The sequence below is a fragment of the Ursus maritimus genome, unplaced genomic scaffold (assembly GCF_017311325.1).
Source record: "Ursus maritimus isolate PB19 unplaced genomic scaffold, ASM1731132v1 scaffold_13, whole genome shotgun sequence".
Lineage (NCBI taxonomy): Eukaryota > Metazoa > Chordata > Mammalia > Carnivora > Ursidae > Ursus > Ursus maritimus.
In genome coordinates this window covers 54,941,581-54,956,723 of record NW_024423675.1, presented here as the reverse complement: position 1 = coordinate 54,956,723, position 15,143 = coordinate 54,941,581, and the positions used below count along the sequence as shown (strand labels likewise).

Here is a 15,143-nt window from a genome sequence, read left to right as displayed (position 1 = left end):
CTCGTCTGAAATGGACCAAAGAATCTTGAGTCAAGTCTTGCTTTCCCTTCCCTTACTTTTCCTTATCATATTACAAAGCAAACAGAATATCAATGGAACTCTCGAGGGAAAAATTATTTATTTTAACCTAGAAAAACAGTGCAAATAATCACAGCTACTCAACCTACCAACATGCCACTTCTTTCTTTGTAGCTAGAATGGTGTCTCTCTCTGATAAGCAGACAAGGCTATGGACTCATTCAGAGAGAAGACAATCATTTCTAAAAATTAATAATTACTGCTCTTCCAAAAAAGAAAAAAAAAAGCATTCAAATGACTGAATCTCACATATGTAGAGAGTGCGTGGCTGTGACTCAGACTTTTGTGGGCACTCTGAGCCCTTCCTCCATCAAAAAAAAGACCAAAAATTGTATTTTCTGACTGCATTGTTATAAAGAAAAACACCATCCAGCCTGAGCTTCATTACCATATAGCCACTATCATATTCACTTACCCCCTGCTTTTAAAGGAAATTAAAATTAAACATTTTCATGAGCCTTTAAAAATATCATGGGTCCTGGGCACTGTTCCCAATGAGTGAGTCAGCTCTGGACCACAGGCTCTTGATTTTTTTTAAAAAAAATAGGTTCCAACCCCAGCATGGAGCCCAATGCAGGGCTTGAACTCACACCCCTGAGATCAGAAGTCAAGAGTCGGATGATTAACCTAATGAGCTACCCAGGTACCTGTAGGTTCTTGATTTTTAAGCTACTCAGCATTCTATCGTAAGTTAGGCAAAAGAACTTCTGGAACTTTATTGCCAGCAATGAAGATCTGCACCAAGAAAACCACTGTTTTTACCAGTTAACAAAACACTGATGAATTCTGAACTCTGACACAGCAAAGTCATCTTTACTCCATTAAAATACCATTTGTCCTTGTAATAACTTTGAGTACTTCAAGAACAATAATGCAGTGTATCAAATATTTATGATTCCAATAAAGCATTAATATTTTGCTAGTTAAAGGCAACAAAACTCCAACCCACTGCTGCACTTTTGCTTTGAATTTTCTTTTTGTTTGTTTGTCTATTTGGTTAGAAAAAGAAGGCCTGGTATAAAATTTAAAGTATAAACTTATGAGTAAAAAATGATAATGCTATGCTTAGCAGACTGAGTTTCTTGACCTATTCCTATGGTTCTAGTAAGCATTTGATACATCATCGAGCAACAGTAGCTCAACATTCCGCATCTTGACCAATAGCTTATCATGTGGTCAGAGAATGATCAAGTACTTAGGAAAGAAGCAAAGTAAAACAATTGCCTCGACCTAAAAAAAAAAAAAAAAAGGCATGTCCCTTCCTTCCTTTGCCTTTTATCACTCACTGTGGCTTTTCAAATACCACCACCACAAAATTAGATTGAGACTTTAAATCTTGAAGAAAAACTAGAAGTTAAAAGGACAAGAACTTTCCCCGCTGATCAAAAGTATTTAAAATATTACCTAAAGACCAACTCATGAATAGCTGAAGGCCACTGGGAATAAATGACTCCAAATTGGGTCACACTGTGGCTTACTCTTCCTGACTTTATATATATAAATAGTTAAAAGTAAGAAAAATTTTGCCCTCACTCCACAAAAATACCTAACAAGCCTAAATTATGAATATATTAATCTTTTAACATGTTTCATATTCAAGTGACAAAAAAAGAAAATAGCTCACTTTTATAGTTGAAGCCTTTCCAGTGTCTGCACTCAAGACTCCCAAGGTCCGTCTTCACCTGCAGTAGAAACACAAAAATTAACTTGTTTCTTATTACTTTTCCGGAATATTTCAGTGGAACATGGATAACATATCAGGGCTAATTCTAAGTGGCAAAAGGAACACTGGCTGCAAAAAGGTCAGCATTTTCTGAGGAAAATGCCACATCTATGCTACTGGTCTGTAATAGACCCATAACAATAATCATAACAATTTAATTAAAAAACAAAAACTTACAGGATGTGGTACTAGGAAAGTTACTGATTTTCCCTTTCCCTCAAAATCCACACAAAGTTCAAAAAAAGATGTGAACTTCCGATAGCACTAAAAACTAAGACCAATGACTGTGGGGTGTTGAGATGGCTCAGTCAGTTGAGTGTCCAACTCTTGATTCTGGCTTGGGTCATGGTCTCAGGGTCATGGGATTGAGCCCTGCTTCGGGCTCAGCAATAAGCATGGAGCCTGCTTGGGATTCTCTCTCTCTCCCTTTGCCCCTCCCCCTGTGCTTGTGCTCTCTTGCTCTCTCTCTCTCTCTCAAAAACAAAAAACAAAACAAAACAAAACAAAAAAACTAAGTTCAATGACCTCCCGGAAGCCAGGAAGAATTTCTCCTTCCTGGAGGGGCAATGAAAGCAGGAGGAGAGTGGGTGCTTCTACTCAGTCTCAACCACACTATCCCTCTCCCTGAAGCCCAAGTCGTCCATTGGATGAACAACTTTCTAAGGTCATGGCCACTCTATCCCTGATTCTTCTGCATGGTATATCCCATAATTCCGCCCCTTTCTATCTTTGCAAAGTAGTTGGGGTGGGGGTGGAAGTCCACAGGGGTGACTACATCTGATAAAATTTGAGGTGGCTTTTTTTCTGGTCACTCTTTTTATTTTTTATTTTTAATTTTTTTACTAATAATATTTTTTAAATTATTATATTATGTTAGTCACCATACAGTACATCCCTAGTTTTTGATGTAAAGTTCCATGATTCATTACTTGCACATAACACCCAGTGCACCATGCAATACTTGCCCTCCTTAATACCCTGGTCACTCTTTTTAAAAAGAAGGAGCCACAGATATTTCCATGTTTGTAGAGTTTTAAAGGAAACACCAAATGTGCTTAGAAATGTATCAGCTGCATATCATCAAGATAAAAACTTAAAAATATTCCAGTTGATTGAGGGATGAATCAAAATAAAAAGTTAGGAGAAAAAGTAGTCACATAGTAGCACTGGTGGAAAGTGTTACAAGCAGGTAAACAAGGAGTGAGGTATGCTAATTATTCTAAGAAGAGTCCAAATAGAGTGAAAACTTTAAAAAGTTTTGAAAAATTATTTTAAAAAAACTTTACTATAATAATTAGCTCCATCTAAGTCTGAAGTCTTAGATCATGTTATAAAAAGTGGAGAAATGAGTAGGGGTAGATAGTGAAAGTGAGCTAATTATATTTTGTATATGAGGGATAAAAAATGTATTTTACTGTGGCACTAGTAACTGTTGTTTTGTTTTAAATTGGAGAGAATAAAGAAGTGAAATACGTATCTAAGCTTAGTTAAGTTTGAAAACATGATAAATATAGGAAAGGCAGAAATAAAAATAAAAGCAGGAATTTGTGATGTAGATATTTAAAAAGCAGTCACTGAGGCATTACAGAATGAAATACCCCACAGACAGCTTTCAGGCAAATCGAGTCTTAAAATCCAACATGAAAATAGAATTACTAAAGGAATATACCTCAAATATGGAAGAGATTAAAAACTGAGTGTTATGTAAAAATATCCTTGTGACTACCTTAACATCTCAATAGAAACAGTTTCTCAGATGGTATTTAATTATTACAACTGAACCGGAACTATAAAAGCTACAGAACTAATAAATAGGGATTAGTGCAAGGATTAAATGATTCCCAAACTACATAAAAAGCTCTAGGATATAGAACAGATGAGGCTCCCCAGTTTGTTTGAAGAAACTAGTACAAGCCTGATAAGCAAACCTGACAAGACACAAAGAGAGAAGAGGCTTGTTTAGCTTAGATAAATAAGGCAGAAGAATACGAAATAAGGTGCTCAGAAAACTCAATTTCTAGTATATTAAAATCATGACACAATGATATAAATTGGGCTTATTCTGGAAATGTTATATAATTAGCTCTCTTGTGTTCTTTCAGTGGGTCACAAGAGATCAACACATATTCCTATGTTCAAAGATGCTAAAACAACAGGATTAAGCTCAGCACCTCTATCTGATAACCTCTCGGTAACCTAGAAATTGAAAGATCACTGACCGTGATTTTTGAAAAGATCTAAAAACAACAGCAGTGCTGGGTGGCAGCAGGTGAAGTGTCCGACTCTTGGTTTTGGCTCGGGTCATGATCTCATGGTTGTGGGACTGAGCCTGGAGTTGGGCTCTGCGCTCAGCATGGAGTCTGCTTGAGGTTCTCTCTCCCTCTCCCTCTCCCTCTGCCCCTCCCCCCTCGCATGCTCACTTTCTCTCTGAAATAAATAAATCTTTTTTAAAAATCCCAACACAGCAAACAACATTTTTATTAAAAAGTCGATCATAAAATATGCTCACAGTGCGATATTAAAGGAAGTGACTAGGTCAAATGACCCCCATCAGCAGGTGACAAGGTTGAATACTCAGAAAAGTCAAGAGAAAGATCTAAAAGAAGCGCAGCGGAAATAGAGAAGATACCATAAGATTATTTGAAGCACAGTACATAAAAAGCAATGGTTTTTGTTGTTGTTGTTGTTCATTTGCAGCAATGACCAGTCGCAAATAAATGAAAATGGAGACAGTCTGAAAATAGATCAGAGTCAGAAACATGATGCTTACAGGAAAGAATCTACATAGAGCACATTTAAGGAAATCTTTAGGACAATGGTTTCCTCATGAGAAATGATGAAAAGCACAAATATGCTTTTTTAGAAAAGGAAAAAAAAGCCGTACTTAGACAGGAAATTCAATATGAGGTAAACCAATGTATTTATAGTTTTAGTCTGAGATGGTAAACTGATCGTATAAGAATATGAGAACAGCAAGGGACTTTTACAATCAGAGATGCTTATTTATAGGTGAATACTTGCGGACCTCAGAGGCTATTCTATAAATTCAAGATGGGATTTCTAGAAAAAAACACATTATGAATATTTGATTATCCGGCCTTAAGTGCAAAACCCACTCAGGGCATTAGAAACAGATAGAATTTGATATTTTAAAAAAAACCCTAAAACACATCGTTGCACTTTTAAAGGTTGGGGAAGGGTTATAAATAGCCACTGATGTTATATTTGTGAAAAGAAAATGCTGATTGCACATCACTGAATCGTGCTAAACAGGTCACGTTTTATTGCTTTTGGCCAAAGAACAATGCTAAACTTCTGGAACACACCAAGGTGGTGTTTAAAATAAGTTATATAGGCAAAATACAAGTAATGTGAGTTTAAGAATAAAAACAAATAAAATGTCAGGATTGGTCTTATGAAAAGGAGGCACAAGTCCAAAATATGTCACCATGTCCTTTTAGCTATAGTGTCTAAAATAAGTTTACCTTTAATGTTAAACAGCGCGAGGAGACTAAAGCTGAATGCCCTGACAACAACTACATGATCAATTCTAGTTAATCAGAATGAATGTGAACAAAAATTATACACAAAAGGGACCAACTTCGCTCTTTATATGGAGGACACAATAAAAGGCCTGTTAGCTTTGCAGAACTGTGATACCCAGTGACTAGCAAAAGCAGCTTTTAATGGTCTGAGTAGGCGTGGCTTAAACAAGGCACAATTTAAAGTCATATCTGATAAAACACTTGTACTCATGATAATAACTTTGCGAGACCCAAAGCATAAACATTTCCCCTAAAATGTCAACTATCTGAAATACAGGAGCCCCAGAGATCTGTACATAAGCACATTTCTTATCTTTACTTCTTCAGTGAAATACATGAACTTCACAGAAGAAACAAAGTAAGGGTGGAGATACACTAAGGGGCTACCAGAAATCATAAGACTTTAGACCAGTGTAGACCATAATGTAGTTAATAATAATTATGCCAACAAAGGGCAAATCTTCCAAAGTTCCTCCAGTAAGTATCCAGAAAGTATTCTTTTTTTTTTTACCCCCTCCCTCTCCTTAGAAAGTAGTCTTTAAATCAGTAACACAAATGGTCAAATGGACAAAAACAAAGTATTTCTGAGGCGATACACAATTAGAACACGTAAATCCAAAGGGAATCTCTGCATTTGGACTAGAGTTCTGCTTCTGCCCCAGACCTACCTCCCTGGAGTGCCACTCCACATCTGTCCATTCTGGTTTGAGAAGGCGAGGTAACTTCTGACTCTAGGTCCATGCAACACAAAACCCTCTTCTTACTTCTACCTGCCCTGCCTTGAGCCACCTCCTATCCTTCATAGACCGTAAGCCAGTAACAACAGCTAGTGCAATTCAAACCTTCTTATACTGGTTGCTGAAAGTGGGTGGAGTGATATCATCTGCTGGTTTCAGAAACCCAACATCTATCTCCCCTCCTTGTAGCAACCACAGTCACGTTTTCCTCTCCTCCACCCTCCTCCCAGCTCCTGCGCTCTGAATGACATTAATTAGGTGAAGCTGTTCATCATGTCTCATCCCCCTGATTACTGTGATTGGTTCATGAATAGAACATGGCCCAAGTAGACCAACCAGGGTCAATGAGACCTAATCCGGGGTATTTTATTAAAATTACCAGCAAAACAGACTTTTTACTGTCCCTACCAGCCACAAACGAGAGGGGATTTAGAGGCCAGAGATACTGCAGCCATCCAGGCTTTCTCCCATTCAATGTTAGGTTGTGAGATTCCTCCATGTTACTTTGCTAACTATGCTGTGCAATTGTTTGCACTGACGGACAGTATTTCCTTGCATTTCATTGGCTATTTTGTGGCGTATTTATATTCTCTACTGTTGGAACTTCACACTATTTCCATTTTTTCCTTCCTATTATACGTAAAGTTGGATGTGGTCCTTGATTTCATATTTCTACCTTGTATTTATCTGAATTGGAACTGCTGGGATATTTATCATACACACGAACATTACTGGGTAATGCCAAATTTTTTTCCCAGAGTAATTGTACCAATTTACACTCTGCCCACAGTATATGAGCGTTCACTTTGTTCCATATTATGGCCGACATCTGATATTATATTTTAATTATAGCTATTCTGGGTAGGAAATGATATTTTTGTGGTTTAAAATTGTATTTTCCCAATTACTAACGCCGCTAAACATATTTTCATATGTATGTTGGCCATTCATGTTCCCTTCACTGTGAAAAACTTGTTCATACATTTTGCCCATTTTACTATAGGATTATTTTTTTCTAATGAATTTATTGGAGCTTTTTATATATTCCCCAATATATAAACCCATTTGGATCATGGTTTATCTTCAGTCTCTTGCTTGACAAACAGAAGTTCTTAAATATGATGATCTAATATGTATCTCTTTATGGTGTAATGATTTTTGTGTCTTTTTTTGCTACCCCAAGGATATGAAGGTATTCTATCATATTTTCAACAAAACATTAAAATGATGTATTTCACATTTAAGTCCTTGATCCATTTGAAGTTACTACGCATGCTGTGAGGCAGGGACCTATTTCCATTTGTTTCCGTAAGGATAACCTATTACCCCAGTATCATTTATTAATTTATTCTTTCCATTAATTTCAAGTTCAGCTCTGTCACATATCAGGTTTCTATATAAACAAGGGCCCATTTCAGAACTACTGTTTTACTGGTCTAATTGTTTACCTCTATTGCTAAAATCACAATGTCTAAAATACTATGGCTTTATAACAATATAAATAACATCTCTAAATCCTACCTGTTTTTTTCTTCAGGATTCTTTTTGGCTATTTCTGGATCTTTGTCCTATATAAATTTTAGAATCAACCTAAGTTCCACCAAAAACTTGTCAGATTTTGATTGGGATTGTGCTTGACCTATATTGGGGAGAACGGACATCTTTTTTTTTTTTTTTTAAGATTTTATTTATTTATTGGACAGAGAGAGAGACAGCCAGCGAGAGAGGGAATACAGGCAGGGGGAGTGAGAGAGGAAGAAGCAGGCTCCCAGCGGAGGAGCCTGATGTGGGGCTCGATCCCAGGACCCTGGGATCATGCCCTGAGCCGAAGGCAGATGCTTAATGACTGAGCCACCCAGGCGCCCCAGAATTGACATCTTTTACCCATCCATGAATTTTTCATTCATGTAGGTAATTATTTAAATATCTCAGACTTGGTTTTTATTCCTGTATTCAACAAGTATTTAGGATCTATTATATACAAACATACATTTCTATTCTCAAAGAAACCTCCAAAGACAGGCATTCTATAGCTTTCCTTGCAAGCTCAATTTTTATTTCTAATTTGACATGTCTAATTGGTCATTTCTTTCTTTGAAAAAAATACAGTGGGTCTCAACCACTTAAAAAAACCCAAACCCTAGAATTTGGAAGTGGAAACTATGGAAAAGGGGTACAAATTAGCTATTACAATAGCTAAAATTTGTTGGTTCCCTTACCAGTCAATATGCCACCCTTACCTACAATTTGATTAAATTATGTAGAAAGTACCTGACATTTGCCAGGTGCAGAGTTACAAAGTGAGTAAAGGACAGTGTCTCCAAGAAAATCTTCTCCTATCGCAAAATAGATGTGTTCTTGGAAAAACTATACACATCAAGGAATTTGAATAAGTTGAATATTTTCAGTGGCATTTTAACAGATACATCAGGTAAAATTTGTCAAAATGAAGGTTCTACTCACTCAACCCTGATGTTATATATCACGTTTGCATGTCTTATCAGGCACTGCATGCCGCATATAAATAAAATTTAGAAGTGAGTTGAACTTTCAAGACAAGTTCAGTTTTTAGTCTGTATCAATTCCTGGGGTCCACAGGATCACACACCAATATTGGGTTGGACTGATTAAAGTTCCTTATACATCATTAAGATATGGTAGGCTGATACTGGATACTTTCCAACTCTGAGCTATATTTCATGGTAAGTTGGCTGTGAATTTTTTAAAAAAGAAACCAAAAGCAGATAGACAACAACAACTGTGCATACCAGATTTTGATGGCCCAGACCTTAGATTTTGCCACTTTTTGTTTTTGTTTTGCTTTGTTTTGGAAGAGACCAACAGTTGGCATAATTACTTACCAAAGGATTGTTAATTCTAATAGTCAGAAATTAGGAGTTCCAGCAGGTGACCCCTTCCCCATATTTTCCCCTATGTTCCTCTCTTTTTTTCATTCTTACAGCAAAGTGGACCTCTTAATAAGGAAAGATGCCCAAATAGAATGGGGGATTTCACCATCATTTTGTTTTATTTTTCAATGTTGGAGGTGACACTGGGCAAAAATGTGAAGTAGTGAATGATTCCTGAGTGAAGGACCTTCATTCAAGTGTGGTGAAAGGCACTAGGGTTACAAAGAGAGATACTGAGACTTTGCCCAAGACAGCAGGCATCCGAGGGATGCACATCAGTGAACAGATTGGATAGTAGCTATATCATAAGTGTTACTGTCCAGCTATCAACACATTCCTAACTTACTTCCCTATCACCCCAGCAAGCCACGCTACTCCTGAAGTACCCGGAAGGCATCCAACAGCTGAGTACCAACCGGGTACCAGGCACAGGTGCTGACGATCCAACAGGGACAGGGATAGATTTGGTCCTTACCCTCGCAGACCTTCCAGTCAATGGGATGGGGTGGGGGGATGGGGTCACAGATTTAGCTAACATCAAAGCCCAGAGGCAGCTGCAGTTACACAGTGTGCTCTTGAAAGCATAAAATACAGTTTTTTTAAAAAGATTTTATTTATTTATTTGACAGAGACAGAGAGCACAAGCAGGTGGAGTGGCAGAGGGAGAAGGAGAAGCAGGCTCCCCACTGAGCAGAGAGCCCGACGCCGGACTCAATCCCAGGATCCTGGGATCATGACCCCGGCCGAAGGCAGACGCCCAACAGGCTGAGCCACCCAGGCGTCCAAGGTAATACAATTTTAAGTAAAACTTGGGGCTTGGTAACACATCAGTGGAGGAATACTATAGGTAAGGCAAAAGTTTCCAAAGATCTTCAAGTCCAGACGTAAATAAGAAGCAGGGAGGTGACTAGGAAAGTTGTAAGATTTGGCCGATTCTGTGTTTAATAAAATGGAGGAAGTCATGGAAATGGATGAACATTTCTTTTTTTTTTTTTAAGATTTTTTTATTTATTTATGTGACAGAGAGACAGCGAGAGAGGGAACACAGCAGGGGAGTGGGAGAGGAAGAAGCAGGCTCCCAGCGGAGGAGCCCGATGTGGGACTCGATCCCCAAACGCCGGGATCACGCCCTGAGCCGAAGGCAGACGCTTAACGACTGCGCTACCCAGGCGCCCCTGGATGAACATTTCTAAGCAGAAAAATTTTATAAGGAATACCGTCTATAGATAGACTCCATGAGCCTCTCTCAACCTAGAGCAATAACTGGCGCAATTCAGATGTGTTAGCGAGCAGGCAAAATGAACCATGGTAATTAACACAAATTCCGTAAAATGAACAGATTTCGGATACTGTGGTTTCTAACACTGGCCTACTTTATAACTGATGTTGATTTTAGTATAAGGAAACAGAAGATACCATGTTTCTTACACCAATTATTTAATAATCTGATATTTTGGGAGTAGCTTTAGAAATCTGAATTTGGGGTTGCCTGCTTATTTAATGGTAGAGTACTGATTTTTTTTTTTTAAACCAGGCTTCTGTAAAAACACTACTTTTATTCAGGCAACATATGGAAAAAACTGTTACATCATTTCAGAATGTTATATTTAGAAAGGTAATTTCCTTTCACCGAAGGTCTTTTTTTTTTTTTAACCTTTCCACATCAGTCAAGAAAAACAGGCTTTGATTTCAGTTTTTTAAAAATGAACTACCAAATATATCACAGAGTTTTTATTTAACATCCATCTTGAGGATATTTCAATGAGCTTTCAGGTTCAGGGAGAAAAAAAAAGGAAACATGCATGTGGAGGGCAGACTTCCAATAAAACATTTTATAGTTCCTACCAAACAGTGATTTATTCATCTACTCGTTCCTGGCCGGTACAGCAACTAGGACTTCCTGGAAATCTTTGGTTTTGCAAATGTGGTCTGTTTTTACTTCTAAAAAGAGGGGAAATGCTAAAATTGAATTATGTAGCCCATGAGGAAAATAGACGGGTGATAACCGACATATGCATAGAGACCTTGTCATTTTAAATCTGTACTTGAGAAAACTATTTGTCTTTTTATTAAATACGCCATTAGCATACGTAGCATGTGCTTAGACAGTTATTTTGCTGATTTAAAAAGATTCAAACTTAACAGGAATGCTATTTCAAAAACAAAAACACTTCAGGGAGTCTGCACTTAACCCCATGAGCAGATAAATATTTCTTTGGCCTCTCTTAGATGCATTCTTAGCCCAGACACTTGGGTATATACAAGGCGCTCTAGCAGTGCAGAGATATACTGGACAGGACACACTGCCACAATTTGCACTACGACACTGAGATACGGTAACTATGAAAACACTGAAATGTAGTATCTACCGCCATAAGGTTAGTTAGAATTGCACTTTCCAATCTAAATGTTCGGCAACTACAGATCCTGGTTTAGCATCCATTTGCCCCACTGGACCACAGAACACCCCGTCTCCTTTGTGTGGAACAGCACACCCAATGCCTACCCCAGGGTAGTTGCTCCCAAGTCATTATTAAACGAATGCCTGAGTAAAATATGTTCACCGAGAGCGCCTGGGTGGCTCAGCTGGTTAAGCATCTGGCTTTGGTTCAGGTCATGATCCCAGGGTCCTGGGATTGAGTCCCACATCGGGCTCTCTACTCAGCGGGGTCTGCTTCTCCCTCCGCCCCTCTCCATCGCTCATGCACCCTCTCTCTCTCTTTCATACACACACAAAAATAAATAAATAAAATCTTTTTTATTAAAAAAAAAAGGCTGAGTAGGTATGGTAAGCAGGGTTTCCAGTGGGAGCATCCAGAGGCTACGTAAATGTTGACAGAACAGACCTTTCACGGAAGAAGGGGTTGAAAATATAGAAATAGGGAAATCTTCGAAAGTCCTCTGAAAAGACAGGAGGAACTGGGACCTAGGGCCGGGAACCCAGTGCTAAATTAGGTTGGGCTACTTTGGCTGTTATGACAAGGGACAGGCACATGGCAGTAACCGGGTTTGATGGCAGGCAGTGGCCGGCATGTTCTTAGGTGATTTCTGATTTTTTTCCTGGGAAGTACAAGCTGAGATCATCTTCTGAATATGATGAGTGAAAATGTGTATTTGGGAAGAGTGAGGAAGACGAGATAAGTCATTTGGAAGAGTGGGGCGTGAGCTGACCATGTCTATCAGTAACATACACTGTGTCATCAGTCACCAGGTGATGGAACCTTAGGTAGGATGCTGGCCTGGGCACGTGCATGGCAGAGAGCAGGTAGGAAGCATAGCATAGGCAGCATCACAGGAAAAGCCTTGGCTTTGGCATCAGGACACTTGGGTCCGTGCCCAAGCTCTGCTAGCAATGAGTTGCTGAATGTGGAGGAATCACTTTGTTTCCTTAGCTCCTAGGTTTCTGCCATTTGTAAAAATGACAGGGTGGCATAAAGATCTCCAAGGTCCCTTCTAGCTCTAAAAGGGCTAAGTTGTTATAAAACAACCAGGAAATGGTCTAATGGCCGCATAATTAACACAGAATAAAAATTTAGAATTTTTACTGTCTTGGCTCACGGCTTCATTACTTTCTGGCATGGATTACACCACGACCTCCCCTCTGCTCTGCCTCTAATCCTACTTTCATCCTTGTCATATATACAACCAACATGATCATGTGACTTTCTGCCTCTCTGCTTCAATCCTTCCAAAGTTCCCCCCAATTGCTGTCTGGGTGAATCCACATTCGTCAGTCCAGCTCAGGAAATCCTGCGTCATCGCTTCTGTCCTCATTTATGACTTCCCTGAAACACAAACTACAAAATGGATAAAGAAAAGAAAAGAAAAGAAAAGAAAAGAAAAGAAAAGAAAGAAAAACAGCATTTTCTCTATTAAAGCAAAAATAAAATAAGGGTTCTTCATCCCCTAAACATTCCTATTCACTACTTTAGGGATATGTGTATTGTTATTTGCTATTTTAAGACAGACAGTCCAATTTAGAAACATCGGACTCAGAGATTTGGGCCAAGCACTTCTCAGTAGCAACAGTAAGGATTTGTGGTTTAGTTAAAATATACTAAAGTGAATTCCTTTCACTTTTCAAGGTGAGTACAATATAAGTTAAAGCCTTCCTAAAAGAAATGGACTTTCCAGAGGAAGTGAAGAAAGAATATAAATAACATTACCCGTTCATTAAAAGAATGGTATTCAATGATGTTTACACAAGTGGTTCTTGCTCTTTAAACTTAAATCTAAATATATTTTAAAAGCTGTATGTAAAGTAGTAATTTACTGAAGCCGAACCACAGAGAAATTTCAGGAATGCATCCAGGTTGTATTATTCTATTCTCAGCTATATAAAGGAAATCTCAATAGTTTCTATTTTGGTCATCTATTGATTAACTGTTACTTAAAAGAATGTTGCAACATGAAATAATCTGAAAAACTGTTGAAACCAATGAAGTTTCTACGTGAGAGGTGGAAATGTAAGCCCCTAACCACCGATTAGCTGTTTTTACACAAGAGGTACCCGGCAGGGACAGCCTCTACCCAGGTCACTAGAACTCCCCATCTTCTCCCTCCCATGCCTGGGCATTTGCTTGTCCTCTTGACACCCTTATTTGCCTTCATTTCAGGAATCACACAGAAGCAGTGGTGACCTCAGCAAGAGAGACAGGCAGTGACAAGAAAGGTTCAAGCAAGGGCCAAGGAGTATTAAGAGAAAGAGGAGACTGCTTGTGGCTGACAGGGCCCCATACCCTTTTATGTAAATGGGGTGGAGGGAGGGCAATCAGAGTAAGTTCTAGGGAAGAGTCGGGAAATGGAAGGAAAGGAAAGCCATTCACAAGCAACGAGAGAGCATAGGAAGGTAGGAAAGCCCAGATTGTTCCAAAAAAAACAAGATAGGTAACTTAGTTAGAGCTAGGGTTTGGGTGGGAAACAGTAATATGTTCTACCTAAAAATTAACAAAGGAGTGTTTGAGGCTGGAAAAGAAACGAAAAATTCTAAGCAATCCAAGATCATCTGTTAAGTTCATCATTGTCAAGAACAATACTTTCACAAGAGCTGGAATAATGCTCACACGTATTCATATTCCTTTCATGGGAAGACGAACAAGAATGGGAACGTTCTCAGATTATTAAATAAATAAGCACTAAAACAGAAAACCAATGGCCTCAATGATAGAATTCATATGGCTAAAGACTCACCCAGTAGGTTGCAAAATTTAAATCTCCAGAACATATAGCCAAAACAAAGAGAAAGAAAATATGAATGATATGGAGAATTGATTCCAGGAGGTCCTAAACCCATCTACTGGAATTCTCCATGAAGACTGCATAAGTATTAGTGGGGAGAAAATATGCTAAGCCTGAGCAGCCTTCAGATGGCAAAGGTCAACAAAAAAGATTCATTGAAAAAAGATCATTGGTGAAATATCACAACTAAGGATAAAGTAAAAATTCCCAAAAGCTTCAAAGAGGTAAACAGACAGAGGCGTAAACAATCAACTAAGTTGTAAGAATCAATCCAACACCAGATCACTGGCTGCACTAGATTGTAGGTATCCAAGGGGCAATGCCTTCAAAGTGGAAGAACTATCATTTTGAATCTAGACTGAAATTATCAATCAAGTGTGAAGGCAAAATCAGACATTTTCAAACATGCAGTAACAGAGCTCACCATCCATGCATATTATATATAAAAAGTACTCCAAGGAATCGTCTACCAAATGAAGACGGGAATCTAAGGAAGAGAACATGGCATGAAAAAAATAGTAGGAGCCGAATATAACCACAAAGTAGAGGAGTGTATAAATGAAACTGTTGGAAAAAAATCTCCTTCAAACAGCAAAATTCAGTGATCCAGAATGGAATTGCATTCTCTCTAGATCTGGGTATATTACTTGGCTCCACAGTGAATAATATTTGCATATTGGCTTTCAATGGTTAGAAACAATCCATAGAAAAAATAAACATTCACAGTTATTCTGTGACATTAAGTATAACAGAAGTATTAAACCATGATACTGTAAAAAATTATAGTCTAACATGCTGGGAGGTTATAGGTGGGGGCTGACACCCTCCTGGCACTGAGGGGGTTCCCGGGCATGGGACTTCCAGTGCTAAAACGGGGAAAGTCCAGGGTAAGTCAGGACTAGTTTGTCACCTC

General features: G+C 38.5%; 1 protein-coding gene across 1 annotated transcript in view; it reads right to left on the bottom strand.

The window, feature by feature from the left end:
* The window catches only part of PLEKHG1 (pleckstrin homology and RhoGEF domain containing G1), a 218,637-nt gene that overhangs the window by 161,598 nt on the left and 41,896 nt on the right, over nucleotides 1–15,143 (bottom strand). Inside the window, exon 2 of the mRNA XM_040627958.1 lies at nucleotides 1,703–1,760. The gene's annotated coding sequence lies outside the window, so the exon portion shown is untranslated. The remainder of the gene's footprint in view (nucleotides 1–1,702; nucleotides 1,761–15,143) is intronic.